We start from the raw sequence: 27,944 nt of genomic DNA, 5'->3' as shown, positions 1-27,944 counted from the left end.
CTCTGTTGCCCAAGATGGAGTGCAGTGGCGCGATCTCGGCTCACTGCAGCCTCCATTTCCCAGGTTCAAGTGATTCTCCCGCCTCAGTCTCCCAAGTAGCTGAAACTACAGGTGTGTGCCACCAGGCCCGGCTAGTTTTTGTATTTTAGTAGAGACGGGGTTCTGCCACATTGGCCAGACTGGTCTCGAATTTTTGGCCTCAAGTGATCCGCCCGCAGGCGTGAGCCACCGCACCTGGCCAGTTTCATATGATTTATTTTCCATTTTAACTGCCTCCCTGAAGAAGAGAATGATCAACCTTAATGTAACAGACTGAGGCGTAGAAGGAGTAACTTGCCAAAAATCAGATGACTAACACCACGCTTAACCACAGCGCAGAATGACCTAAGCTCAGTTAACTCTCCAGTTTGTTTTTGTTTGGTTTGGTTTGGTTTTGAGCTAAGCTCTCCCTCACTACACTACCTTCTTTCAATTTCTTGTGCGCATTGATCTTCTTCACTGGGAGCCTTCACAACTATCTTCCCTATGTTTGGCATGCCCTTTCTTGCCTCTGCTCCATCTCCCTGATGCTAGGATCCTTCAGAGATCCTCCCCAGAGAAGATTTCTGACTCTGTAGACTAGGCTAGATCCTGTACTATGTATTTTCTTTTTTTTTTTTTAAGATGGAGTCTCACTCTATCGCCCAGGCTGGAGTGCAGTGGCGCAATCTCGGCTCACTGCAACCTCCGCCTCCTGGGTTCTAGCGATTCTACTGCCTTAGTTCCCGAGCAGCTGGGATTATAGGCACGCGCCACCACACCTGGCTAATTTTTGTATTCTTTGTAGAGACGGGGTTTCCCCATGTTGGCCAGGCTGGTCTCGAACTCCTGCCCTCAGGTGATCCACCTGCCACAGCCTCCCAAAGTGCTGGGATTACAGGCGTGAGCCACCATGTCAGGGCATTTTCAAAGCACTCTATACGTTCCTTTCACAGCAGTTATCACAACTTAACAACTATTTGTGTGATATTTGCTTAATATACATTTCCCCTGCTAGACTGTAATCTCCAGGAGAGTAGGATCCATTTTGTCTCATCGATATCTGAATTCTCCAAGCTGAGCAGGAGGAGAAAAGTAAGAATGCTGTGCTGTGGCTAAGCGTGAAGTGGTGGGAAGGAATGAGAAGGGCGGGGAGAGGAGCATTTCGCACAGGACTAACATTCACTAAATATTTACATCACAGGTACTGTGCCTGCATTTGCTCTACAATGATTATACTTAAGGGAACCAGAATATGTCACCCCAAAAAGTAAGAATGCTGCGCTGTGGTTAAGCGTGAAGTGGTGGGAAGGAATGGGAAGGGAGGGGAGGGAGGATTTTACACAGGACTAAATTCATTCACTAAATATTTACATCACAGGTACTGTGTCTGCATTTGCTCTACAATGATTATACTTAAGGGAACCTGAATATGTCACCCCAAAATATGCCACATTGGAATAAGGATGATTTTGAGCTGAAGGCAACTGAGAAAAAACAGAAACAGGAATAGCTCTCTGCCCTCCCCCATCCGCCTAAAAGCGGGCATTAATTCTCTCTTGTGAAGGCCCGCTCCTACTCCCGTGCCAGCAAATGAAGAACAATCCTTATCACCAGAGACAGAGAGAACACTGAAATGAGTTTGCATAATCAACCCTTACGAAATAACCCTTACCTGTCAATAGTTTCCCCCATATATGTCATCTTCCCACAATATTTTTTTTGCCCCTAGAAACCCAAACCCTCTTTGTCTAGTCAATTCTCAACAATTTAGTACCCTTTGTTAAAATTGTATATAAGCCCCCCAATCTAACTACTTGAGATTTCACTTCCTTTCTGATTCCACACATGTAAAATTTAAAATAAAACTGGTGTGCTTCTTCTTTTTCAAACTTGTGAATTTGTCTTTTTTATTGTTTAATTCACAGACCTCAGGCACACACCTAAGAGGGTATAATAGAAAATTATGTAGCCAGGACGCCTGGAGCCTAAATGTTCTGGATTAATAATATGTCCAAACTTTAGGTATTTTACCTACCAGTAAAGAAAAGAGAAAAAAAAAATGATGCAGATCTTGTGGATATACTCTTTCGGCTTTTCCTTCTTTTATAAATAAGTTATAAGAGCATATTATGTACCGGCACACTACAATTCTGAACTTTAAGATGGTTCTTACTTGCCAAACCATATGAGCAATGAAAAAGTCACAACTTGTGCAATACCAGGACTATCACAATACAGTCACTACAGCTTCTGGTGTGATATGTACCACTCTGTCCTTAGTGAATGAATAAACTATCAAGACAATACTAAGTAGTTATTTGAGGCCCTGTGGGTCCCACTATCACCACCCACAGTGCATTACTGAAAATCACTATAACAGTGAGGGTTGTTTTAATACATGCTTTTGAGACAATTCTATTGCTCGTACGTTTCCAGTGTTTAGATTGCTAAACAAAGGATCTCGTAAGGTATTTCAGTTAATCCTCACAGCAACTCCATGAGGAAGCCTGTATGATCACCTTTTAGAGATAAGAAAATCACAGGTTTTAGAGACCAGTAGTTAGGCAATTTGCCAAAGGTCACCAGCCTATTGAGCAGAGCTAAGATTCAAAGCCAGGTGTGTTAAGGACTTGAAGAGCAATGTTCACAGCAGCATATTCACAATAGCTGAAAAGTGGATGCAACCCAATGTCCATTAACTGATGAATGGATAAACAAAATACAGTATACTCATTCAATAAAATACTGTCCAATAATAAAAAGGAATGAACTATGGATGTGTGCTAAATTATAAATAAACCTCAAAACATGATGCTCACTAAAACAAGGTAATACAAAAGACCACATCACGGTTCTATTTATAAGAAATGTCCCAAAAGGTAAATATATAGAGAAGGAAATTAGATTGGTGGTCTTCTGAGGCTGAGGTGGGGATTTACTGTAAACAGGCACAAGAGATAACGTAAATGGGTTGACATGTTCTAAAACTGAATTGTGGTAATGTTTGTAAACCAGTAAATTCACTAAAAATTGCCGAATTGTAAATTTAAAAGCAGTGACTTTTATGTTCTGTAATTACGCCTCAATAAACTTGTTAAAAATAAAACAGGTGTACCTGACTCCAAAAGACACACTATTTCACTAGGTGAAAAGAAGAAGAAAGAAAAGATGTAAGATGACGGGGATCCAGTGATACACGTGGAATAATTTACAATGAACTTACAAAGTCATCTGTGAAAACACCTCGTAGGTTTTAAAGAGACACCCTTCATTAACAAAGACAGACAATGCCATCTTCAACATAAATGGCAAGGTTTGCTTACAAATAACAGAAAATCCAAATAAACTGGTTAAACAAGAGAGACATTTATTTCTCTCTCCAATTTGACAGTACATAGTCCAGGGCTGGAAATGTTGGTCTGTGGTCATTTGGCATCAAGGCTCCTTCCTGCTCTACTAGTGCTTGGCTTCCAATTTCAAAGTGGCCTTAGAGTCCGGGATGGCCACTAAAACATCCAAATGCCAGGGAGAGAGGAAGAGGAAGGGTTATAAAAGAGAACCTTCCAGCTGAGCCTTCATTAAGGAATTTTATCAGAAGCCCTACCCAACTACCTCTGCTTATATTTCTTTTTTTTTTTTTTTAGACAGAGTCTTGCTCTGTTGCCCAGGCTGGAGTGCAGTGGTGTGATCTCTGCTCACTGCAAGCTCCACCTCCTGGGTTCAAGCCATTCTCCTGCCTCAGCCTCCTGAGTAGCTGGGACTACAGGCGCCCGCCACCACGCCCGGCTAATTTTTTGTATTTTTAGTAGAAATGGGGTTTCACCATGTTAGCCAGGATGGTCTCAATCTCCTGACCTCATGATCCTCCCACCTCGGCCTCCCAAAGTGCTGGGATTACAGGTGTGAGCCACAGTGCCCAGCCCCTCTGCTTATATTTCAATGGTTGCACCCAACTGCAAAAAACACTGAGAAATGTATCACTGGAAACACTGCCACCTTAAATACAATAAGAAGGGGTAAAAAAGGAGGAGAAAAGGGTGGGTAATTGGATACTAAGCAACCAGCAGTTTCTACTATGTGCCTTTTAAAATTGCTCAGGACCAAAAATAATCAAAAGAAAGTCTGGAATAAAAACTCAACAGTAACGTACAACAAAACATGTAGCACAATGATAATATCTCTCTATAGCATTTTATTATTTTTCAATAGTGTGGTATGCCTTATAAGCATCTAAACTGACTAATCATTTTCAATTCAAAATTAGTATGAAATCTCTATTGGAATAACAGTTTGGAAGCTACTCCTTCATCCTCTTCCTACTTTCCCATCTCTAGTTTTATAATTCATGCATAAAACCCAAATGGAGGAGACAGGTACAAACACCCTGATAATTGTTAATTTGTGACTGTAGCTACAGGTTTTATGTCCTTTGATGGAAATGTCTCTTTTCAAATTGCTCTAGGCCCAAGGGAAAAGGTGTAAGGTTGATGATCTCTTACAGCGCATGCATAATTCTATTAGGTTTGATCTTCTCCAGGGGAAATAAGATAATTCCTAAGTGCTACAGTGTTAAAGAGGAAACAGAAGTAGTTGGTCACAGGCAACAAGGCTATCCTGATTAGCATCACCTTTCATCATTTTTATCACAAGGTTTAGAGTAGTGGTTCTCAAAGTGTGTTCCCTCCATCAGCATCATAAAAGGACTTGTTAGAAATGCAAATTTTCAGACCCCATCTCAGACCTACTGAGTCAGAAATTCAAGTAATGGGGTCCTGCAAGCTGTGTTCACAAGACCTCCAGGCATTTGATGCACCCCAAAGTTAGAGAACACTGTCTCAGGAAATACTTCATATTTCATTTCTTTCATTGAAAAGACTTAAGTTCTCAAGGACAATGATATAAGAAACATCATGATGTATTATTCAGTTAGGTACCTTTGTAGTCATGGATAAAAAAAAAATCTGTGTATTTGTTACTGATTTTTCTTTTCTTTTCTTTTCTTTTTTTTGAGACGGAGTTTTGCTCTTGTTGCCCAGGCTGAGAGTGCAATGGCGCGATCTTGGTTCACTGCAACCTCTGCCTTCCAGGTTCAAGTGATTCTCCTGCCTTGGCCTCCTGAGTAGCTGGATTACAGGCATGCACTACCATGCCCAGTTAATTTTGTATTTTTGGTAGACACAAGGTTTCACCATGCTGGCACAGCTGGTTTTGAACTCCTGACCTTAGGTGGTCCACCTGCCTCGGCCTCCCAAAGTGCTGGGATTACAGTACTGATTTTTCATTTTACCAGAAGAGGAATTATAATGCTGCAGTTTATAACTTAACACTTTATACTTCAGAACTAGCCAGTGGTGATAGGAAAAAAAGTCAACTGGTCATTCTAAAATTCTTCCAGTCATGTTCAGCTATGGTCATCAACATAGGAGTGATTCTCATTCCTTCTACAGGAAATATATGTTGGGCCACATACTGGGCCAACCATTGCTAGACAAGAAAGCTATGCCCTATTTGCATGGCACATGTATTTTATCTTGAGAGCACATCTCAACAGACTGAGATTCTAATTTCTGATTCTGCAACGGTACAACCTTGAGTAAATTATTAAATATCTATTCTTCCCTTCTGAAAAGTACAGATACTGCCCACTCACAAATTATCCAGAAGGATACTATGATGCTGACAGTTTATAAAACAGATGAATTTTAAGAAGAAAAGCAGTCATGTTGCTACTTAGTAACAAAAGATTTGAGATTTAATTTAAAAACTTAATGAAATCTTGTAACTTCATGTTAATAGGAAATTTTTTTAGAGTACCAAATAAGCTAGATAGGTATATTGACTAATGTAGGATGTTAATTAACACATTTATTTTTTTTAAGTTGAGAAAGTTAATAAGGACTGTGAGACACTAGAACAGATTACCCAAGGAAAACTGTAATATCTACTTACTTTATGGTCTTTTAAAAACATCCATCTAAAAGAAATCATAGTATCAAAAAATACTACTCTAATAGCTTTGAAATTATTTTCAGAAGAATCATCTTTGTCCCCAAATTAAATCTTATCTAAATGTCTGACTAGGAGGAAAAGTATTTAGAACACATTTGTATCTAGAATATATAGAGTATCTAAAAATCAGTAATAAAAAAAAGTCCAATAAAAATAGGAAAGAGGTGTTAGGGATTATTTTTAGACTCGATAATAATTCAGTGAAAAACTACAAATGTCAAATAAATGCAAAAAATATGCTAAACCTGGCTAGTAATCAGGTACACACTCTAATCAAGTTGGTAAATTTTCAAATTTTTAAGATCTAAAATTTAAATTAAAAAAATGGTAATATTAAATGATGTCAAGGATGAAAAGAAATGATGTTTCCATAGATTTTGAAAGAAGTATAAACTAGGAAACACTGTTGGGGAAGTAATTTGGTAGTCTATCAAATTTTAGATAAGACTATCTTTTTACCCAATGATTCATCTTCTATATTAAAGGAGTATCACAGATGTTCATAAAAGTCTGTACTGCAACATTTTTTGAAATAGCAAAATTTAGAAAATATGTCTGTGTGAAATCCCAACATACAAAACCAAAAAAATTAAGCATCCCTGGATGAAGCTTTCAAGACGGAACTGAGAATTCTGATCACCCAATTTCTTATACCTTTCCAGACCTCTAACTGTTCTAGGGAACATACACAGTTTTAAAACTGCTAGTGTAGATAAACTCAGAAGATGCTTCCTAGACCCAGGGAAGAATGTAATTTTTTGAGGGGTTTAATATCACTAATGATTATCCAAACTTTAATTACATACATGAGTACATTTAGATTACTAAAACATTACCATGAGTGCCATCTACAACTTAAAACAATCATATTAAAGAAATATATCCTCCCTAATTTATTCAGGTATTCTAAAACATATCCTGTCATCCAACTGCCAAATATAATACAACTAACAAATAAGCCAACCACTACAGAATATGAATATTTTTCAAAGTATTTTTCCAGCATATCTCTCATTTTTAAAAAACTCTAGTTGAAGAAGGCCATTTGAAAGTATTTACATATTCCATTGAACATAACAAAAAGGAATCGTTCATTCACCCTGTACTAAATGCTGCTGATGGACACTGCCTGCACGGTGAGTAAGGAGGAGACTTCAGCAGTAGCTAATGGCAATTAAGCTGAACACAACCACAAAATCATAGCAATTGAAACTCCCAGAGAGAAATGTAAAAAGTCATCCAAGCTACAAATCATTTATAACTTTTTTTTACATTATTTAAAAGAATCTAACTACAGAACATCAAGCTTTTGTTATTACACTATTAAGCTTGTGTTACATTATCAAGCAATTAGAGAAAAATCTGAAAACCTTAATGTGATCTAAAATAGTAGTAAATTCTTAGAAGAATCAGAATGGGCAGGAGATATCTAACTTAGGACGTCTTGCAATTAGCTGGACCTCACAGAAGGTTCATATAATATACAAAGAGAAGTTCTTGATGTTACATTAGAAAAATTTTCATGGCTATGGTTTCATGTCATTAAAACAAAATATTTCCATTAAATACAGGATGTCATAGTTAACCAAAAATTCTTTTTCACTGACCATTTTCATAGAGGCTGCAAAAATCATACAATTCAAACTCTGGAAATTACAGACAAGAGCAGACTATTAAACAATTAAAATGAAACCATAATTTTGAAAAAAATGGGCTCAGAGACAAAGGTACAGTTATCAAAACTGACAGGAAGGCACAGGAAACAAAAGCCAAAATCGGACTGTGGTTCCTGGAAATCATTAAGAACTCATTTAAATGTGTTTTTCAAAAAGCAGATAGAAGATATTCACACTATAAACCTTAAGTGTCCATTTGCCTGCCCTTCCCCTAACTTATTCAAGACACTCCTCGAGTCTCACAAGCTACTCTTCTTCAACAAACTAGTAGCCTTTTCCTTATGCAGAGTCTAGAGTTTTTCTTTCCATCTATTACTGTTTTAAAAGCTCAACAACTCCAGCGTTTCCATCTATCTCATAGATGACTCACAACATTTCAATCTCCGACCTGACTCTGCCAACCCATTGCTTTGAACCCTGAGGTTTCCATATTTCATTTCACTGGGCTACACTCTACTTTCATGCTCACAAAAATCTAATTTCATAGATTGACTACTATCCTAAGAAAACGGGGTTCTTTGTACCTACACTACTTCTGCTAGAGTAGGATATTCTTATTAAAGCAAGTATTCAGATGGGAAGTGGAAAAGAGTCCCAGAGACTCAATAATAACACAGTTACCCCAGCAGAAATATCAATAATATATATTTAATAAATATCTATTCAGATATAATCATATAAACATACATTAGTCGATCACTATTAAAGATTAATTATATCATACTAAAAACTAAAGGCATTCTTTTCCACCCATCACCAGCAATGATTTTTAAATAGCCTTCTTGCACATCCGTCATCTACCACGATATAAACTGAGCATACAGCAAATCAAGCAAAGCAAAAATGCTCCAGTAGAACAGCTGACACCCTCACCTCACCACTGGGAATTCAACATGATAATATGATTATTATCAATTGCGAGCCTCTTAAAGCAAATCAAGTTCCTTAATTAAACGATCAATTGAGCTATATCAAACTGTACTTTTAAAAATCTTCACATTAAAGGAGAAAAAACAAACAAACCAACCTAGAATTGCTTTGCTTTTCTGTTTTTCTACTCCACTAAATAATCCTTGCTTTCTTTAAAATGATTCACACTTAATTACTATGCCTCTCTTGATTAATTTTCTCAATTTTTATAAATTCAACTTTTCTGCCTACCTGTGATGTTAATATAATTAATATTAAATGTTACTAAGCATTTAAATATAGGTTAGATGTAATTCATTCACATTTATTACAAAAGGATATCATTTCATGTGCTTTTACTAAAGTTGTTACATTGTTTTCCTCTGTTGATAATAAGGCTCTCCAAGTTGGGAACTGTATTTGTACACGTATTTGTGAGTGTGTGTGTGTGTATACGTGTGTGTATGTATACATACATATATACACACACATATACATACGTGTGTCTATGTATACACACACACACGTAACAATAGCATTTTGTAAACCTAATGAAAACTTGGTAACTTCTTCCTGCTCCCCACCCCTCCAATCTGAAGACACTGCTGGGTGTCACAGATTCCCTGAAGGCTACCCACATACCCTCCCCCAAACCACCCAACACATAACACACATAGGTTAAGAATCCCTAATTCATACGCTTAGGCTCCCTTTGCTATGGACCTGGAAATGCAGGAACATTTCCCAACAAAGGAAATATCCATAAATATAACTATAAATTATTTCCGCAAATGTTTATTGGATGCCGAAAAGCACGTAATCATCAACATCTAAGAACATGAAGATCAGCACTGATAACTGATGACTATAAATCTGACAAGATCAACTCTTCAGCCTCTGACTGGCAGTTTTCTTCCTTTTTCCCCAAGATTAAACTGCAGCCAATTTTCATCCAGCCAGTGATAGATACTCTTCATCAACAAAGGAAGGAGGATTAAGCAAGACTGACAAATAAAGCTGAGAATCCATAGTAGGATTGCAAGAATGATAGGCTAGATCAATGGATCATGTTCCTAAACCAGAGGGCCTTTAGAGAGAAAAATGCCATAGCTACAATCTCTGATTATATAAATGATGTATGGTCTCTTCCATTCATTTTTGGTGTATTCTGGAATCTGCTTATGAAGATGTTTTTTAAAATAACTCCCCAGATTGTAACAAAAAGCCCCACCCTTATTTAAATAGAGAAACCAATGCTAGGAGAATATGAGAGAAACCAGATTCACACAAGACTATCAACCAATTCTCAGTCCCTCTCCCACCCTGGGCCAAAGACACATTGATCACTTGTGTTTCCTCTTAGAACTGGATGCCAACAATTTCCCTAAGACCAATAGGCAAGCAATCTATAAATAGTACATATTACTATTTTAATATTTAGATTGTACTATTCTTACACTATTTATAGATAGGCAATTCATCATACATGCAAATATGAAAACAGGGCAATGAAGAGAGGGTTGGATGATTCAAATATACTGACAAGGTCTCTTAAAAATCTTAGAATCTACTGAATAAAGAAGAGATGCATATGAGTTTTAACTTGGCAGAATGAATTAAAAGATTTGCTGCTCCTCTATTTCTCCATGAAAATTAGATGTCCAAATTAAGAGGAGACAAGATGAAAAATATTTTCCAGAACAAATGAATTTTCATTATGTTGCATTCCTTGGGGAGCACCAATTACACTGATGACAGAATACACTTTGTTTTACAGCAAACCTGCGGTTGCCTTACTTCTTATCTCAGGCACCTAAGCTTGACAAGGCCACTTAGCAATAAGTGGTCATCTATGGCTTGACATAACTCACTACCTAAACTGTGTCTTGAGTGACTTGAAAAAATTAAAAACACCAATGAAAAGAAGCAGACTCCCCCCACACACAAAAAAGCAAATTAGCATTTAGAAAAGCAGCTCTCTTTTCTAACAAGAAAAATTTTGGCCTCTCTCCAACATATATAAACATTTTAAATATTTGTTCAGCCACTGAATATCCAAGAAAAATTTATGAGAGAAAAACTTAATAATAAGTAACAATGAAGGAAAAAAACAATATGCTGTGCTTCTAAAACATACTTCCAGCAAACATTTACAACAGATATTGTGCATAGCAAATAGGCCACTAAAGAATCAGTCCTTTCAGGTTCTTCCATTTCAGATTTTTTGTTCTTTCCCTCCTCTGAATTTCCCATTGCCTTAATAGCAATCTCAGAATCAAAATCAAACGACTCTTTTTTCTTTTTTTTTACATATAATTTCACACTCCCCCACTCCCACTTTGCTGTCAAGTGTCTGACCCTGGTTTGATAATCTCATTTCCTGAGAATCAAAAAGCTGGAAATTTAAGCTTCCTCGAGTGTTAATTGCGGCCCTGCTCCATTGCTAATCAAAAAATTGGATGTTTTGCATGAAAATGCTTCTCTAATTAATTCTCAGTCATAAATCGCCCTGGTTTTAATAACCCCTCCTTGATTGGATAGCCTTTGAAGAGACAGTGCAGCTAATCCGCTAAACCAGAAAAAACACACGCAGAGGAAATAATAAGTGGGCTTACAAGGTATGAACTAGATGATTGCATTAATACTGTCAAACCAAAAAAGTGAGTTTCCTTTCCAGGTCTTCCAGACCTCACCCTGTACCCCAATAAAATAAACCAGGAAACTAGGAATCATGAACAAAGGCAACTGTCAAAGAGGTCATGCATCAGAAGTCAAATCTTTTCACCCAGCTTCCATAAAACAGCCATTCCCATCATTTTTTAAAAGAGGTTTCCCTTGACATTTTTTCCCCTAGAAACCAGAGATTCAGCAATGTCCACTTGTCACAATGTCTATTTTAATAAGACAAGGTTTGTGCTTCTCCCCTTCTCTCTGTTTCTGACTGACATATATTATCACACATATCTCTAAGGGGTGCTGAACTGAATTTCATTATCTAAAATGTCAAGATTCGTTTTTGTCATCAGAGAACACAGCTGGTCTACACCAGCAGCCCTTTGATTAATTCAAATGGAACAAGTCACCTATACATAACTTCATTTTCCCTAGACTAGGCCTTACATTCTGAAAGTTTTAATCTACAGTCTGTCAGTTTAAGATACCATTTGCTGCCATGGTGGCACTCAAAGAAAAACATAAAGTCTTAATTATCAGAGCTTTGCATTAGCCCTGTGATTACTAATAAAGCAACAATTTAGAATTTTTAGCTTCAAAGCAGGATTTATTCAGAACTTACAAACTTTCAGAAGATGCTGAAAATATAGATATATACAATAATGAGTATGAGTAGTTTTAGTAAGCATTATTTTTAACGAATAATTATATATACATATATGCCATACACACACAAACATATACATACATGTATGGCTTTCCAGTTGACTTGTAAAATAGTTACATGTATTTTCTCTGTATTTAAAAACTTCATGGAGGTAGACACAAGTTATTCTAAAAGACATGACATATAATAAGAGGTCTAGATGAATTCTCACAAGAGAAAAAGGATTTGAGGTTGATTCTAACTTCCAAGGCCTGAATCCACATTTGTGTGGCCTCCTACATCAATAAGATGTTATATTAAATATAAACCACCATAATGAGATACCACTACACACCCAGAGTAATGTCTAAAATTAAAAGAACTGACAATACCAAGTGCTGACACACATTGTTGCTGGGAATATAAAATAATACATTTATTTTACAAAACTGGGAATTTCTTTAAAAGTTAAACATATACTAACCATATAACCTAAGAATCCCACTCGTATGTGTTCCTCAGGGAATACTGTCCCACACAGAGACCTGCACACAAATGTTCAGGGCAGCATTATTCACAATAACTAAAAACTGGAAACAACCCAAATGTATATCAACAACTGCAGGGATAAGCAATAAGCAGTATCTCCATACAACAGAGTCCTACTCAGCAGTGAAAGGAACAACTACTGAAGAATGCGACACTGCGGATGAATGTCAACATCATTATGTGGAGTGAAAGAAGCTGATCACAAAATTGTCTATTGTATGATTCCAGTTATATCAAATTATAGAAGTTGTAAGCTCATCTATTATGACATAAAGCATTTTACCAGTGACCAAGGGCTTGAAATTGAGGGAGAAACAGACTGAAAAGGACACAAAGAAACTTCTAGGTAATGAAAATGTTCTGTATCTTAATAGTGACATTATTTTCACAGGTGTATATATCCTCCAAAACTCATCAAAATGTTCATTTTAAATAAATGTGGATTATATAGAAATTATCTCAATAAAGTGGAAAATACACAAGCCGTTTCAAATGCAAGTTATTTTGCAAACCCTATATAATAAAACTATTATGTAACATCTTTGTCCTTTATTGGTTTTGTGACTATAATCAAGTTACTTAACCTCCATGAGCCATTTTTTTTTTCCTTAGCTATAATAGAAATGAAATAATAAGGCACATTAGTCTGTTCTCACACCGCTATCAAGAAATACCCGAGACTGGGTAATTTACAAAGAAAAGAGGTTTAACTGGCTCACAGTTCTGGAGGCTGTACAGGAAGCATAGCGGCTTCTGCTTCTGGGAAGGCCCCAGGAAATGTATAATTATGGCAGAGGGTAAAGAGGAGGCAGGCGCTTCTTACATGGCATGAGCAAGAGAAAAATCTCAGGAGAACCCTATCACAAGAGCAGCACAGAGGGGATGGTGCTAAACCTTACACGAGAACTCCGCCCCGTGATCCAATCACCCCCATCAGGCCCCACCTCCCACAATGGAGATGACAATTTGACATGAGATTTGGGCAGGGACACATATCTAAACCATATCATAAGGCCTACCTGACAAAATGATTATGAAAACAAAATAATTATATATATACCCTAAATAATTCCATCTCAGTCACTGCATCCTCTTCTCTCAAGTAACATTAGTTTCTCTTAGCTTCCTTCTTAATATAATTTAATCTATGATACATTCCTAAATATCCCCAAATATTATCCGCTTATGGAAAAAAGCTCTAAACTTGAAGGGAAAATACCTAAGCTACTGTCTAAATCAGGCATTTGTTTAATAATATTGAACTTCTTTTACTTTTAATAAGCATGATTATTTATTAGGTGCTTACTATACCAGTGATTGGTATATACTGACTTGGTCCCTGACTGCAAGGAACTTAAAATGAATGATAAACACACATTTTAAACAACAGCAAATAATTAAATTACCAAGTATGCCAATTGAATAATTGTAAGTATGCCATGTGCTACAAAGAAGGAAGTTGATCTGGTCTGGGGTAATTTTTTTTTTTTTTTCAAAAAGCTTCCCCAAGAAAATAATGGTTAAGAGAATAAAAGAAGAAGACATACTACTGGTAAGATGTTTTAGAATACTGATTGACACATGGTAAGTACTTAATAAGCACGATATAAAATTCTTATTATACAGAGAACATTATCTTAAAGATGGCATTAATTATCAAGAATATGAAAGGAAGCCAATTCCATGTATAGACAGCAGCATGCAAGGAGCCTCCAAGGCCTGAACAAGCACAGCATGTTCTGAGAAGCCCACAAGGTTATGATTTTCAAAAGAGGCCAAGAAGCTGCTGCATGTAGTGGTGGCTAAATCATGCAGAACTTTATTAGGCATATTGAGGACATGGGGTTTAGTACTAAGTACATTCGAAATTATTAAATACCTTTAACTCACTCTAGTTCTGGTATAAAGAATGGTTTGGAGGGATTAGAGATAGAAGCAGGAACAACCAAGAGATGATGGCAGTTAGAACCTGGGTAGAAGCAAGGGACATTTTATTTTTGTTTGTTTGTTTTTGAGACGGAGTCTCACTCTGTCGCCTAGGCTGGAGTGCAGTAGCATGATCTCAGCTCACTGCAAGCTCCACCTCCCAGATTCACGCCACTCTCCTGCCTCAGCCTCCCGAGTAGCTGGGACTACAGGCGCCTGCCACCACACCCGGCTAACTTTTTGTATTTTTAGTAGAGACAGGGTTTCACCGTGTTAGCCAGGATGGTCTCAATCTCCTCACCTCATGATCCACCCATCTCAGCCTCCCAAAGTGCTGGGATTACAGGCGTGAGCCACCGTGCCCAGCCGCAAGGGACATTTTAAAAAGAAACAGTAAATGGGTTTGTAAGGCACTTAGGAGGCAGCATCAGTAGGATCTGGTGACAGATTGTCTATGGCAAAGAAGGAGGAGTCAAGGATGCCTTTCAGGTTTATCAACAGTGCCATTTAACAAAATCAGGTGCACCGAAAGAAAAGCGGGCTTGGGAGTGGTAGGGAGGAGGAATCATGAGTCTGATTTGGGCATGTTCAGTGCCAGGTTCTCATGAGACAGCCCAGAAAGGTAACATGATAATCTGTGCTGCTTTCCTCAGGGGGCTATCATCACAACGATGTCTTTACTATACCTATAACTACAAACATTTTCAAAATGGGTATCTCATACTATAAAGCCCACAGTAACACAGAAAACCTATTAGACCTCCATTCTTTCCCAAAGCCCCTTTCAGCTTCCAAATTAAATAAAAGCCATAGAGAACTGGAGGGGCAAGGAGATATTTTAAGACTGACAGACATGTCTTCCTCATTAGTATAGTGGTATCCCTGCCTGTCACGCGGGAGACCAGGGTTCGATTCCCAGACAAGGAGGCAAAGTGTTACTTTGGCCAGGGTGTGGTGGCTCACCCCTGTAATCCCAACACTTTGGGAGGCTGAGGTGGGCGGATCACGAGGTCAGGGGTTTGAGACCAGCCTGGCCAGCATGGTGAAACACCATCTCTACTAAAAATACAAAAGTTAGCTGGGCTTGTTGGCAGGCACCTGCAGTCCCAGCTACTCAGGAGGCTGAGGCAGAAGAATCGCTTGAACCCAGGAGGTGGAGATTGTAGTGAGTGAGCCGCAATCATGCCACCGCACTCCAGCCTGGGCGACACAGCGAGACTCCGTCTCAAAAAAAAAAAAAAAAAAAAAAACTGACAGAGAGTTGGAATAAATTTAAGGTAGGGAAAAGAGTTGTTTGCCTTTCTTACGACAAGAGAGCTAGCCTAGCAACTTCCATCCATCAGTCTTAGGAACTACATGGGAGTCTCAAAGGGACAATTTCACAAATTTAGCAGCTCAGAAAAACAAAAATTGATGATCTCACAATTTCTGTGGGTCAGAAGTCCAGATATGGATTAGCTGAGTCCTATGTTTAGGGTTTTACTATGCTGAAATTAAGGTGTCAGGCAAGGTCACAATCTTATCTAAGGCATAGGGACCTGCTCCTAGCTCATTCTGATTGTTGGGAGAATTCTGTTCCTTTTGGTTGTAGGATGGAGGTCCTATTTTTCTGTTGGTTGTTAGACAGAGATGACCCCAGGTCCTTACAACATGGCCTAATCTATTCACAAGAATTACTACTTTGAGGCTAACAGAAGAGCACCTTCTGCTGCTTTTTGTCTCTTTTAAGGGTTCAAATGATCATGTGAGGCCCAACCAGGGTAATCTCCCTTTTGATTGACTCAAATTTAAATTATTAGGAATTTTAATCACACTTGCAAAATCCATTCAGTGTTGCCATATAAAAAACTAACCCTGAGAGTGACAGTCTGTCAGAATCATGGATACCACCCAAAGGGGAAAAATTATAAATACATGGGCATGGGTCTGGTCATTGGGGTCATTCTAGAATTCTGCCTACTACCAGTGGGAATATCAGTAAGAAACATGCAATAAAAAGATCATTCAAAATAGAAAACCATTGGCCAAAAAATTACAAAAAGTTGAAAGAGAGGAGATACCTTTATCTTCCACCTCGAAGGTGCGAAGAAATACGGTAGGTGATTTCTAGTAAGAAAAGCCGCTAAAGAATTCTGGGTAGAAACTGTATGAACACGATCAGGACTTCTTCTAGAAGGAATACAAGATCACTGAACTATGAAAAACTATATTGGCTGGGTGCAGTGGCTCAAGCCTATAACCCCAGTGCTTTGGGAAGCTGAGGCAGGAGGACTGTTTGAGGCCAGGAGCTTGAGACTAGCCTCAGCAAAAAAGTGAGACCTTGTCTCAATAAAAAAGTTTAAAAATTGGCCAGGTGTGATGGTGCATGCGGTGGTGCACACCGGTGTTCCTAGCTACTTGGGAGGCTAAGGCAGGAAGATCACCTGATGTCCAGGAGATCAAGGCTGCAGTGAGTTATGATCACACCGGTGCACTGCACTCCAGCCTGGGGGACAGAGCAAGACCGCATCTCAAAAAAAACCAACAACAACAACAAAAAATGCTGTACTGTAAATCAGTAAATTGGCAGATAGTCTGCATAGCAAATAATCATATCCAGAAATTCCTGCCAGTATGGGGGCAGGGGAAGAGTAGCAGAAGTAAGGAAAGCTTAGACTCTTTTTCTTTTTCTTTAAAAAAAAAAAAAAAAAAAAAAAGGTATACTACACACTCAAGAGAATGGTAAAAATTTGAGCCCATAAAAACACATTAGTGAGAATGTAAAGCAACTGACATTGTCATACAATTTCTTATCAATTTCTATAATGGTAAAATCCTTGTATCTCCTAAAGCCAAACACATGCCTATGTCATGAACCAACAATTCCATTCCTAGGTATATTCCCACGAGAAATTAGTGCATTTGTAATACAACTGTTCATAGGAGAATTATCTATAGTAGCCCCAAAGTGGAAACGATGAAAGTCCATTAAAAGGTGAATGAATGAATTGTCCTATAGTCATAGAATAAAATACTATGCAATAATAAAAACTGATATGCAAATCCACAAGAATGAATGTGCCAGACATTTTGTTGAGTTACAGAAGCCAGACACACAAAACAGAGTATGATTCTATTTATTTAAAGAATAGGTAAAACTAAGAGATAGAGTTAGAAATCAGAATAGTGTTGACCCTCAGGGAGTGTTAAGAAGCATAGGAAATCTTCTGGGTGGTAGTTATATGGGAATACATATGTGCAAGAATTTAGCTGTACATTTAAGATGAGTGCACATTACACACTTCACTGCAGGTACATTCACCTCAATAATAAGTGAAATCTAATTAAAGTGTAATAATAATATTAATAAATAAACTAAGGTTAAAAAAGGGGAGAAAACAGAAAAGATTCAGTGTACAGGCATCTAAAACTCCAGTGTTAGGCACAATTTTTTTTTTTTTATTGGAGACAGTTTCGCTCTTGTCACCCAGGCTGGAGTGCAATGGCGTGATCTCAGCTCACTGCAATCTCCGTTTCCCAGCCTCAAGCGATTCTCCTGCCTCAGCCTCCCTAGTAGCTGGGATTACAGATATGTGTCACTATACTCAACTAATTTTATATTCACCATGTTGGCCAGGTTGGTCTCGAACTCCTGATCTCACGTGATCTGCCCAGCTCAGCCTCCCAATGTGCTGGGATTACAGGCGTGAGCCACCATGCCACGCCCAATTTTTTTAATATAATGTATATTATTATTACTTCTAAAAGTATTATAGGAACTACAAATTTCAAAGTGTAAAATGCAACAAATATGGCTAATAACTAAACAGAAACCATCTAAAACAGATAGAAAAGTAGAAGTTACTTAAAAAGAGCTAATTATTCCTCTTGGGCATTATACTTGCCTAAAAAATGTCCTGGAAGTGACAGTAAAAAGAAGATCATACTGATTATAATTTGGGGATGACAAAGGATTTCAATTGGTTAGAATAAGTTAGACCAAATTCTGTATCTATTTTAGGGCAACTACATCTATTGTGTTAGGGTAAATACCATAATTTAGAAATGATAGTCAACCACTCAATTTACATGTTAAAGAATTCTTATGGAAAAAGTTCTTGTCTTGAGAAATTTTAAAAAATGATTCATGACATATTTAAGTGGATATGGAGTTAATGGTCCTCAATAACATTCCTATAATCTAGAAATGGTAGATAATCATAAATGAGTGAATGATTCATCTCATCAATTGCCTTACTTTTATCAGTCCTCTTTCAGCAGACATGCTGTGGGGAATGATATCCATAAACAATTTATTGCTTGCTTTCCAAGCCAAGTCAAAAATTTCCCTTTCAGATCAGCTGTAACCTTTTTTTTTCAAACTTTGTTTCTGTGATGGTTACCTTTATATGTCAACTTGACTGTGCCAGGGACGCCCACAGAGCTAGTAAAGCATTATTTCTGAGTGTGTCTATAAGGGTACTTCTGAAGAGGTCAGCTTTCCAATCTGTAGATAGACTTGAAAAAAGAAGCTCTCCCTCACCAATGTATTACCCAATCCGTTAAAGGATTACAACTGCATTTTTATTTTTGTTTTCACAAGCAGCAAGAAAGTGATGTCAAACTGGAGGCAAGAGGAAGGCAAAACAATAATGTACATAAAACAACGCCAAATTTTCAGCTGCCATTAATTCATAAATAGAAGGGCTGTCCTTTCCCTTTTAACCTCTTTACTAGCCATATTCCAATCGTCCTAAATTATTTGTGTAGTAAAATTCAGAGTTCGTGCCACTGCAGATCAAATGGTTTTGAAGAAAAATGGCCACGTTCATCATGGCCATTAATATTTATCTCTGGGGTGAATATAGGCCAGAAAGACAAATTCACTGAAGGTCACCAAGTGTGGCCCTCTTAGTTAGAGGTATATGTGAATCACAACTACATTCTCAAAATGGATGTCACTTAACATTACAAGATTGGGACAATCTCTGAGGTAAACACATTTTCTCAACAGTCTAGAAAGACTTCTGTCAGAGAAGAAAACAGGAAAAATGGGGATGAGGGGAGGAGTTTCTAGGGACCATTCTAAGAGATACTACTAGAACTTACTTGTTCATTAACAGGCTTATTGGTTCATTAATTTAAAAAATCATTTACTGAGTGCCTCCTATGTGTGACGAATGATGCCAGGTGCTACAGGTTACGGGTAAAATAATAGTTGTTAACATTTATCTGTACTTAATATGTGCCAGGCACAGTTTTTTGTTTTGTTTTGCTTTGAGACAGAGTGTCGCTTTGTTGCCCAGGCCGGAGTGCAGTGGTGCAATCTTGGCTCACTGCAACCTCTGCCTCCTGGGTTCACGTAATTCTCCTGCCTCAGCCTCCTGAGTAGCTGGGACTAGAGGCGTGTGCCACCATGTCCAGCTAATTTTTTAGTAGAGTTCAGTATTTTTAGTAGAGACAGGACTTCACCATGTTGGCCAGGTTGGTCTCAAACTGATGACCTCAGGTGATCCACCCACCTCGGCCTCCCAAAGTGCTGGGATTACAGGCATGAGTCACCGTGCCAGGCCCAAGGCACAGTTTTAAACATTTTACATGGGTTAACTCATTTCGTCATCACTATGGCCCTATGAGGTTAGGTATATTATATTCACAGTTTAAGAAAATGAATGGGACACATAGAAGGAGTTACTGTGCCCAAAGTTACCTAGGTAGTAAGCCAAATTCCAGAGACCACACTCTGAACCTCTAACTAGTCCCCAGACTCTGCTGTGAGGAACATATAGTGGGCAAGTGACTGAGAATCCAAGAACCTAGAGCTTTGGAGATAAATGAGATTCAAAAAAAAAAATCATTTACCTTCTTCCCTTCACAACTGAGAAAACTGGTTAAGTGACTTGCACAAAGTCAGAGCAAGTTATCAAGAGACATCGCTAATAGTTTGATTTTAATAATAAAAATACAGGGTACATCAAGGAATAAAAATTAAAGAATTCATATTCTTAAGAGACTAAAGTGGGCACTAAAACTAATACATCAACGAAAGCCTAGAAAAAAAAGAAAGTAGTATTTGCAATTAAAAAATAAAAAGAGGAAAAGGGATGGAAGAAAACCGTAACTCCATTACTCTGAACTTGAGAAGAGGAATGGTTATGAGTAATCACAAACTGCTGAAAGCCTTCCACTTGAGGGAAAGATAAAAGATAAAAGACTATGTAGTAAAATTATATTGGGCTAGATTAGATTAGACAGATCTAAACACAACTAAAAGAGAACCATAAAAGCATACATAATGAAATGCTATCTTTACCCCTATCTAACACTCCATAAAAACTACTCCTCTTTTTATATTTCCTATCTTAACAAATGACATCATTACCTACCCAAGACACCAAAATACATCTCTTCTTGCTGAAACACCACACAGAATGAGTCACCATGTCCAACTGATTGTACCTCCAAAATAGGTTCTGGGTCACTTCCCACCTCACCTAAGAATTCTTCTATGAGCTCTCACCTGAAGTAACAAAACTTGCCTCTTTGTCTACACTCTCATTCCACTCAATTCATTCTCCACACAGTCATCAGAAAACATTTTCTAAAATGCAAGTTTCATTATGCGACTCTCCTACTTTAAACCTTTGGAGGACTCCTTATCACCCGCAGGACAAAAACCGAACCTTCTTGCTACGGCATACCAGGTCTTTTGAGATCTGCCTACCAGTCTTCCATGTCTATGTTCAATCTTCCCCCATACACTTTATGCTTAACCACAATAAAATATTTCCAGTTCCATGAGATTCTCAAACATCCATGAGATGAAACATGAAGATGTGTTCATCCACATCTTCTCCCTACTTGCCGCGAGTTCCCTTCCTTTGTTCAGTGTGGTCAACTCATCTTACCAGTTCGGCGTAAGAATTCCACCTTTGTAATACCTCCTATGACTTCCCTTGAAAATGTTAAGTGTTTTCTCTTCTGTACTCCCCAAAGTACTTCTAATATTCACTGAGACTGTGACTGTTTGCATGTCTTATCTTCTACAGCATCTAGAACCCCTCTGCATGCAGAAAATGTTCCAGGAACAGGCTCCAGAATATAGTTGGCCTAGAAATGTTGACTGTACACCATAACCTCCAGTGTGTCAACTGATATGACAGCCCTAAGAACTAACCAGCATTAACTTCATTACACAGATGAATAACCTAGAGCTCAGAAAAGTAAAGTGCCTTGCCTAGAAAAGCTAGGATGAGTAACAGGTGATCCTTCTACTAAACCCCAAGCTACTCAAAGCCCAAACAGAGCTGCACCAATATTCCACATATGAACATCACTAACCAACTGAACAGGATATGTAAATGAGTTAGCTGGTGCTGAAATCAGACATTAATGTGCAAACAAACAGGGACTTATTTGAGCTAAGTGGGCATGAATATGCAAATTACTGGCTGCAATTCAGTAGATGTCATCACAATTCTAGGAATGAACATCCTATATTATGACTATTACAATATTCATGTCGCATTCATACATACTATCATATATTACTGTAATATGGGCTTTTCCAGTTTAAAATTGTGGAGAAGCCAAAAGTAACTTAATGCATATTTTCATCCACACCAAAATTACAAGCTGGAAATCAGATGTGAGCACACAGAGCTCTGCAATCTCCATATAGAACCAGGCTGCCATCATGATCACTTGCAGTTCAAGCTGAACATTCTATTTTTAACGCAAGGTACTTTAGAAATAGGTTGTGCCGTGGGCCCTACCAATATTTCCAGCCTCAGCTACCATGCACAGTCTAATATAATATGCTATAATAAGTGCATTTAAAACAAAGTTATTTTTTCCTATAGAATTTTTAATAATAAAGCTGTATAGCTACAACACTTGAACAACACTCGGAAAATCCTGTATGTGATTACATTTATTCTTTGCTCAGGTATAATAATGACCTTTATTTTCCCATATCACCAGTACACCATTGGTTCTTATCAATTCTTAATCTCTTACTAGGATGAACAATGGCCAAAGCCATTCATAATAGCTTTGATGTACTTTCATCTGACTCCTGAAAGTAACAAATTATAATCAGTAAAAATCTGTATATATAAACTGAGTTCCTTAATTAGTAGAAAAATATCCGATTCATGTTGTGAAACTCTGATGAGAGAAGAGCCTATACTCTCATACTTTCATACATTTACCCATACTGTGCCTGATGCCTGAAATGCTTGCCTCAATTTCTTTACCTGGAAAACTTCTCTTCATCTGTTATAACCGAGTTTAAGCTTTAAATACTTATAGATGCCTCCCTGCCTTTCCCAGAACTTGTATATGCATCCCAGTTGTCTATATACATACACACAACTCCATGATAGTGTGTATCACAGAGCTGTGATCACTTGTGTTCCTGCTGAATTAACTGGGATATAAGTAGGGCTGCATGTAACATGAATCAAAACACTAGTGAATTAACAAGTCAGAGTTTACTCATCTCTCATGCAGAAGTCTGGGATGATGCGGTGACTCTGGTCCAGGAAGTTACTGAGGTATGGCACTACACAGTATCAGAAACCCAGGCCCCCTCTGTCTTGTTGTTGTAGCTTTCCTTCAGTGCTGCCTCACCTGCATGGTCTAGGAGGACTTACCACATTCCATTCATATCCACACCTTCACACACAGGCTGGGCTGGGAGAGAAAGACAGCCCCTTTCTTCCCAATAAGAGAATGACCCAAAGTTACACACATTACTTTCAATCACATCCTATTAGCCAGAATTAAATTACACGTCCATGTTGGCTGCAAGGCAAGTTAGAAATGTTCCTATTTTGGGTGGCCCTGTGACTAGCGAAATATCAGGGACTCCATGAATTTGGAGGAAAGGGAGAACAAATGCTGGGAGGCAGGTGACCATATAAGTGACACATTTATGGTCCCTTTCTTTTCTTTTGGCCTTCAAAGGCAGTCCTGTTCATTATTTTATCCTGAGGGCCTAGTGAAGTATCCAGCACAAGTAAACATACAATAAATCTATACAGGATTAACAAATAAACAGAAAGTCCCTTAACACAGGAAACAAAAGTATAATCGCTGCTGACTCCAATTAATGTTAGGTGTCTGACATCCCAGATGGAGGATGATGGAGGGAGCAGGTAAGTTGGGAGGAAACTCTTCTAACCACAAAGATGCCTTCTCATGGACGACTTAAGGTACAGTACTCGTTCAGGGGTAGTTCACAGCTTTGGCATGTACCAGGAGTTGCAACAAAAGTGCTGCTGTCCAGAAAACTCCACATTTGTTCTCGATTTCTAAACAGGAACATTAAACTACATACATGGTTTTGTCTCTAAAGCTTTAAGAGGCTTCTTAAAAAATTGTTTATATCTGTACATTTTATGAAATGTATGAGTGCATATGACATTTGTACAGTTTTTAAAAGAATAAAACAACAGTATTTCTGTAACAGCTTAAGAAACAGAACATTACTAGGATCTTTGAATCCCCACGAGCTCCTCTCTTTGGTTACAACCCTCCTCCATCCTCTCCAGAGGTGATGCTTTCCTTGAGTTTTATATTTATGCCCTTACCTTCTTCATTTTTTTATCACACAGGATATATTCCTATGAAATAGGCTATTCAGTTCTGCCTGCTTCTGACCTTCATACAAATGACATTAGATTTTATATATATTAAATATATTAGATATTATATATTAGATTCATATATATTACATATTAAGTTTACCTGTGTAAGATATTAGATTTATATTAGACTTTATATAGAGATTTTGTATATATTACATTATAAATGTTTACATATTTCTATATATAATCTAATTTCTAATATATTATCTAATATTTTCTTATATGACTACCTTTGAGATTCAACCAACTCAATGTATAGCATAGTTCATTCATTTTCATTGCTACATAGTATTCTACTTTGTGACTCTACAACAACTTACATATCCATCCTTCTTTCTATGGGCATTTGAGCTGTTTCTCGGTTTTTGCTACTAAAACAATGTTGCTATGAACATTCTGAATAGGTTTGCCTTTCACATTTGAGTTATCAACCTATTGGAAATTTATTTCCCTAAATGATATGAGGTACAAATCCAATTTCTTTTTTTTTTCCCTATATGCATGATCAATTGTCTCACCATTCTTTATTGACTGGTCTGTCCTCTTCCTAAACTTTGTAAAGTCATTTCTCCCTCATATAATATTTCCATATGTCTGCCTCTGAGTCTTTAGTGTTTTAAATAGTACCCTGGGTGCCCACACAGAGGAAGGAAAAACAAAAAGATGAAGTGAGGTTGAATCCTCACCCCCACTTTGTTAAACTATCTCCACTTTTACCTGTTGTCTACCTTGAACTGTGAAATAAGATTAAATAGAAGAAGAGTTCTATAACTAAAAATGAATTTAAAAAGCACTAGACTATGAGTTCTAAAGCACTTTCTAGCACTAAAATCTATTGTTTTATTTTCCAGATATCACATTACCTGCATGTTTACATAAATTTCTTCTGAATTTTGTTAATTAATAGCTCCCTTCATAAAGGAAAATTTCTATTGATACTATTAGTATTCCTAAAAGGATCCAAACTTGATTTTCAAATATAAAATTATCTTATGAATTGTGTTTATTGGGACAATAATAAATTCATTATTTAGTATTTTCATCTGTTTCTAATAATTACTTTCTTTACCATATGCCATAAATGTTTGTGGTCTTCTCCATACTTTAACAAGGCTTAACTCATAATGAGTGGTATTATATAAACTATTAGAATAGCCAAAAATATACTTTCTTGTGGGCCTAAAAAATGTCTAATAAGATGAGCAAAGCTGTTATTTTTACCTTATTAAAAAACCAATGTGAACCAAATAATTGAAAATATGAGATATAAGTTAACTTTTAAATTTCCCTGTTACATCATTTCAGAAGTTTTTGTTCTGAAAACAAAAACTTTTTACACAAATTTCGGTTTTTTTGTTTGTTTGTTTGTTTTTTGAGATGGAGTCTCACTCTGTCGCCCAGGCTGGAGCACAGTGGTACGATCTTGACTCACTGCAACCTCCACCTCCTAGGTTCAAGCAATTCTCCTGTCTCAGCCTCCTGACTAGCTAGGACTACAGGTACATACCACCACACCCAGCTAATTTTTGTATTTTTAGTAGAGACAGAGTTTCACTATATTGGTCAGGCTGGTCACGAACTACTGACCTCAGGTGATCCACCCACCTTGGCCTCCCAAAGAGAGGGGATTACAGGAGTGAGCCACCACGCGCAGCCATAAATTTGGCTTTTTAAAAAAACCATATAATATAAATATAGAGAAATGCATTTGTTCAACTTTTAAAACTCAAATACATTACGTTTCATTTACCAGCATTCCTTCTTTTCTCACATCTGTATGAATGAATAGAATATTTTTAGAAATAAGGTTAGATGTCATCAACTGGTTCTGTGTGATGACCAAGTATCATATCTCAAGAGCGAGGTTCTTAGGCTTTACTAAGTAATGGGCTTTGTGATGGTTATTTTGTATTCTCAAGATCCATTTTACCATAAATTCCAGGCTCTTCCATATGGTTCAGCTATGCATGGTTTGTCTACTGGCTAGACAAAATACTGCATGGATCAGATTTATTCAGAAAATAAATCCAACTTATATAAAGTAAATCCATAACTAAAGAATATTTTTAAATAAATGTCTACATCAATTAAGGCTAAAAAGTAGTACACTTGATAACAATCTTGGCATAAGAATATTTTTATTTCCTAAATGATTTGAAATAATGCAATCTGTTCATGACTTGAGGAAAGTATATTTATTAGTTACAATGTCTTAGGTATAGACAAAGAAATGAGCATTTGTAAAAATTCTATTATAACTTTATTATAAGACAAATCTTACATATAAGTAAGTTAAGGTCATTCTTTTAAAAAAAGCAAGAATATAAATCCATGAAGAAAAGGGGAATCAATTTTTAAACACTATTTTAGAGGCTAAAACAGAAAAGATGACTATGAAAGATTAAAAGTTATTTTGAAATAATTATACGCAATTTTCAGAAGAAAAATGTACTTTTTTTCATGTTCCCTGCATATTGTTGCATAGTTATTAATGAAGGCATTAAGCAAATTCTAGAAGGCAACAAAGAATTTTCTAATCAAACTTCAGGGTATAAAGTTTTGAAAGTGCTTCTTATATTTAAGGCTGCAGAACAAATATATGTCATAAGCATAATATTGCTATACAAAATAATGCACCTCACTTCAATCAAAGTGACCCTGAAAATGTGTGCAAAAGTGAAATATTGCCTTAAATGCTCCATTATAGAACAGCTTGCTATATAAGAGACTCCTATTATAAATCCTTTTAGTAAAAATGGATAATCAACTCAGAGTGAATCTATCTCAAATACTGTCTTTTCTTAAGGCAAGACACCCCCAAAGAGATTAATTACATACAAGTATTCACAGTCCCAGTCACCGACAACCCATTAGAGAGAAAAACTCAGAAAATTCAGGTTAGGCCAGTATAAGAGCTTTTTTACCTATGCCAGTATGTCCATATTTACTATGTAATGCAAATCATCTTAAAGAAGTGAGGTCTCAAGTGGTTGGAGATTTACAGAACATTTTAATGTCAGGGCTATAGAAAGGCCACTCATTAAACTAATGGAAATAAAAATGGCACTCTAAAGGTAATATCATTGAATAAAAACAAAAGTATTAAGTAGCCCCGAGATAGAAAAGAAAACAATGGAAATTGAGTATACATTTCTATTTGAATCAATGGCAATTAATATACTCTTACTCATTCATGAGTTTTATTATCCTTAAAAATGAGAAAAGACAAATCACAGGACTCCCAGTCTGTTTATTTAAACAACCACTAGGGTTTCTCAAATAAGTAGGCTTGTACCTACAAATAAGGAGATATTAAAGATAGAATCATATATGTTCATCATATATGTCTTTAAGCGCCTAATTCAAGCCAAGCATTATCCTAGGTACTGAAATGTACCCGTGAATAAGGCTTGCACTCTGGGTCAAGGGAAGTGAAGGAAGTTAACAAATTAATAAGACATGTACATATTAAGAAAAGTACAATCAGAAAATTTTTTTAAATATTGTGATAAAGAATTATATTGTAGGGAGACGGGATGCTAGAAAAGGTTAGAAAACAATGAGAAAAGGGCAGGAGACACAGACATGGAGGTCAGCTGTGCTCGGGCACTGAGTGAAGCTTGGTCTTGGCTGAGATCATCTGGGGAGAGTCTACAAAGTCAGCATAGAAGAAATCCCAGGACCAAATCATGAGATACTCCAACAGGCTTTTGACAAGACTCAGAAAGAACATGAGGATAAGAAAAGAAAAACAGCGGAAAGATCAAGTGAAATGAATGTCAGAAAAAGCTAATATTAAGTCTACCAAGCAGAGGTCACTGGTGACTTGGAGGAGAGCTAACTCAGTGGACTGGAGTTGAAGAGAAAATGGGAAGTAACGAAGTAGATGCAGCACCCTTAACT

The 27,944-nt window shown here is 37.2% G+C and overlaps 1 protein-coding gene across 2 annotated transcripts in view; it reads right to left on the bottom strand.

The window, feature by feature from the left end:
• EXOC4 (exocyst complex component 4) overlaps positions 1-27,944 on the bottom strand; it is an 806,860-nt gene that overhangs the window by 547,705 nt on the left and 231,211 nt on the right. The window lies entirely within an intron of this gene.

Source organism: Pan troglodytes, chromosome 6, assembly GCF_028858775.2.
Source record: "Pan troglodytes isolate AG18354 chromosome 6, NHGRI_mPanTro3-v2.0_pri, whole genome shotgun sequence".
NCBI lineage: Eukaryota > Metazoa > Chordata > Mammalia > Primates > Hominidae > Pan > Pan troglodytes.
Note: the sequence above shows the minus strand (reverse complement) of the source record. Positions and strands in the feature narration are given on the sequence as shown.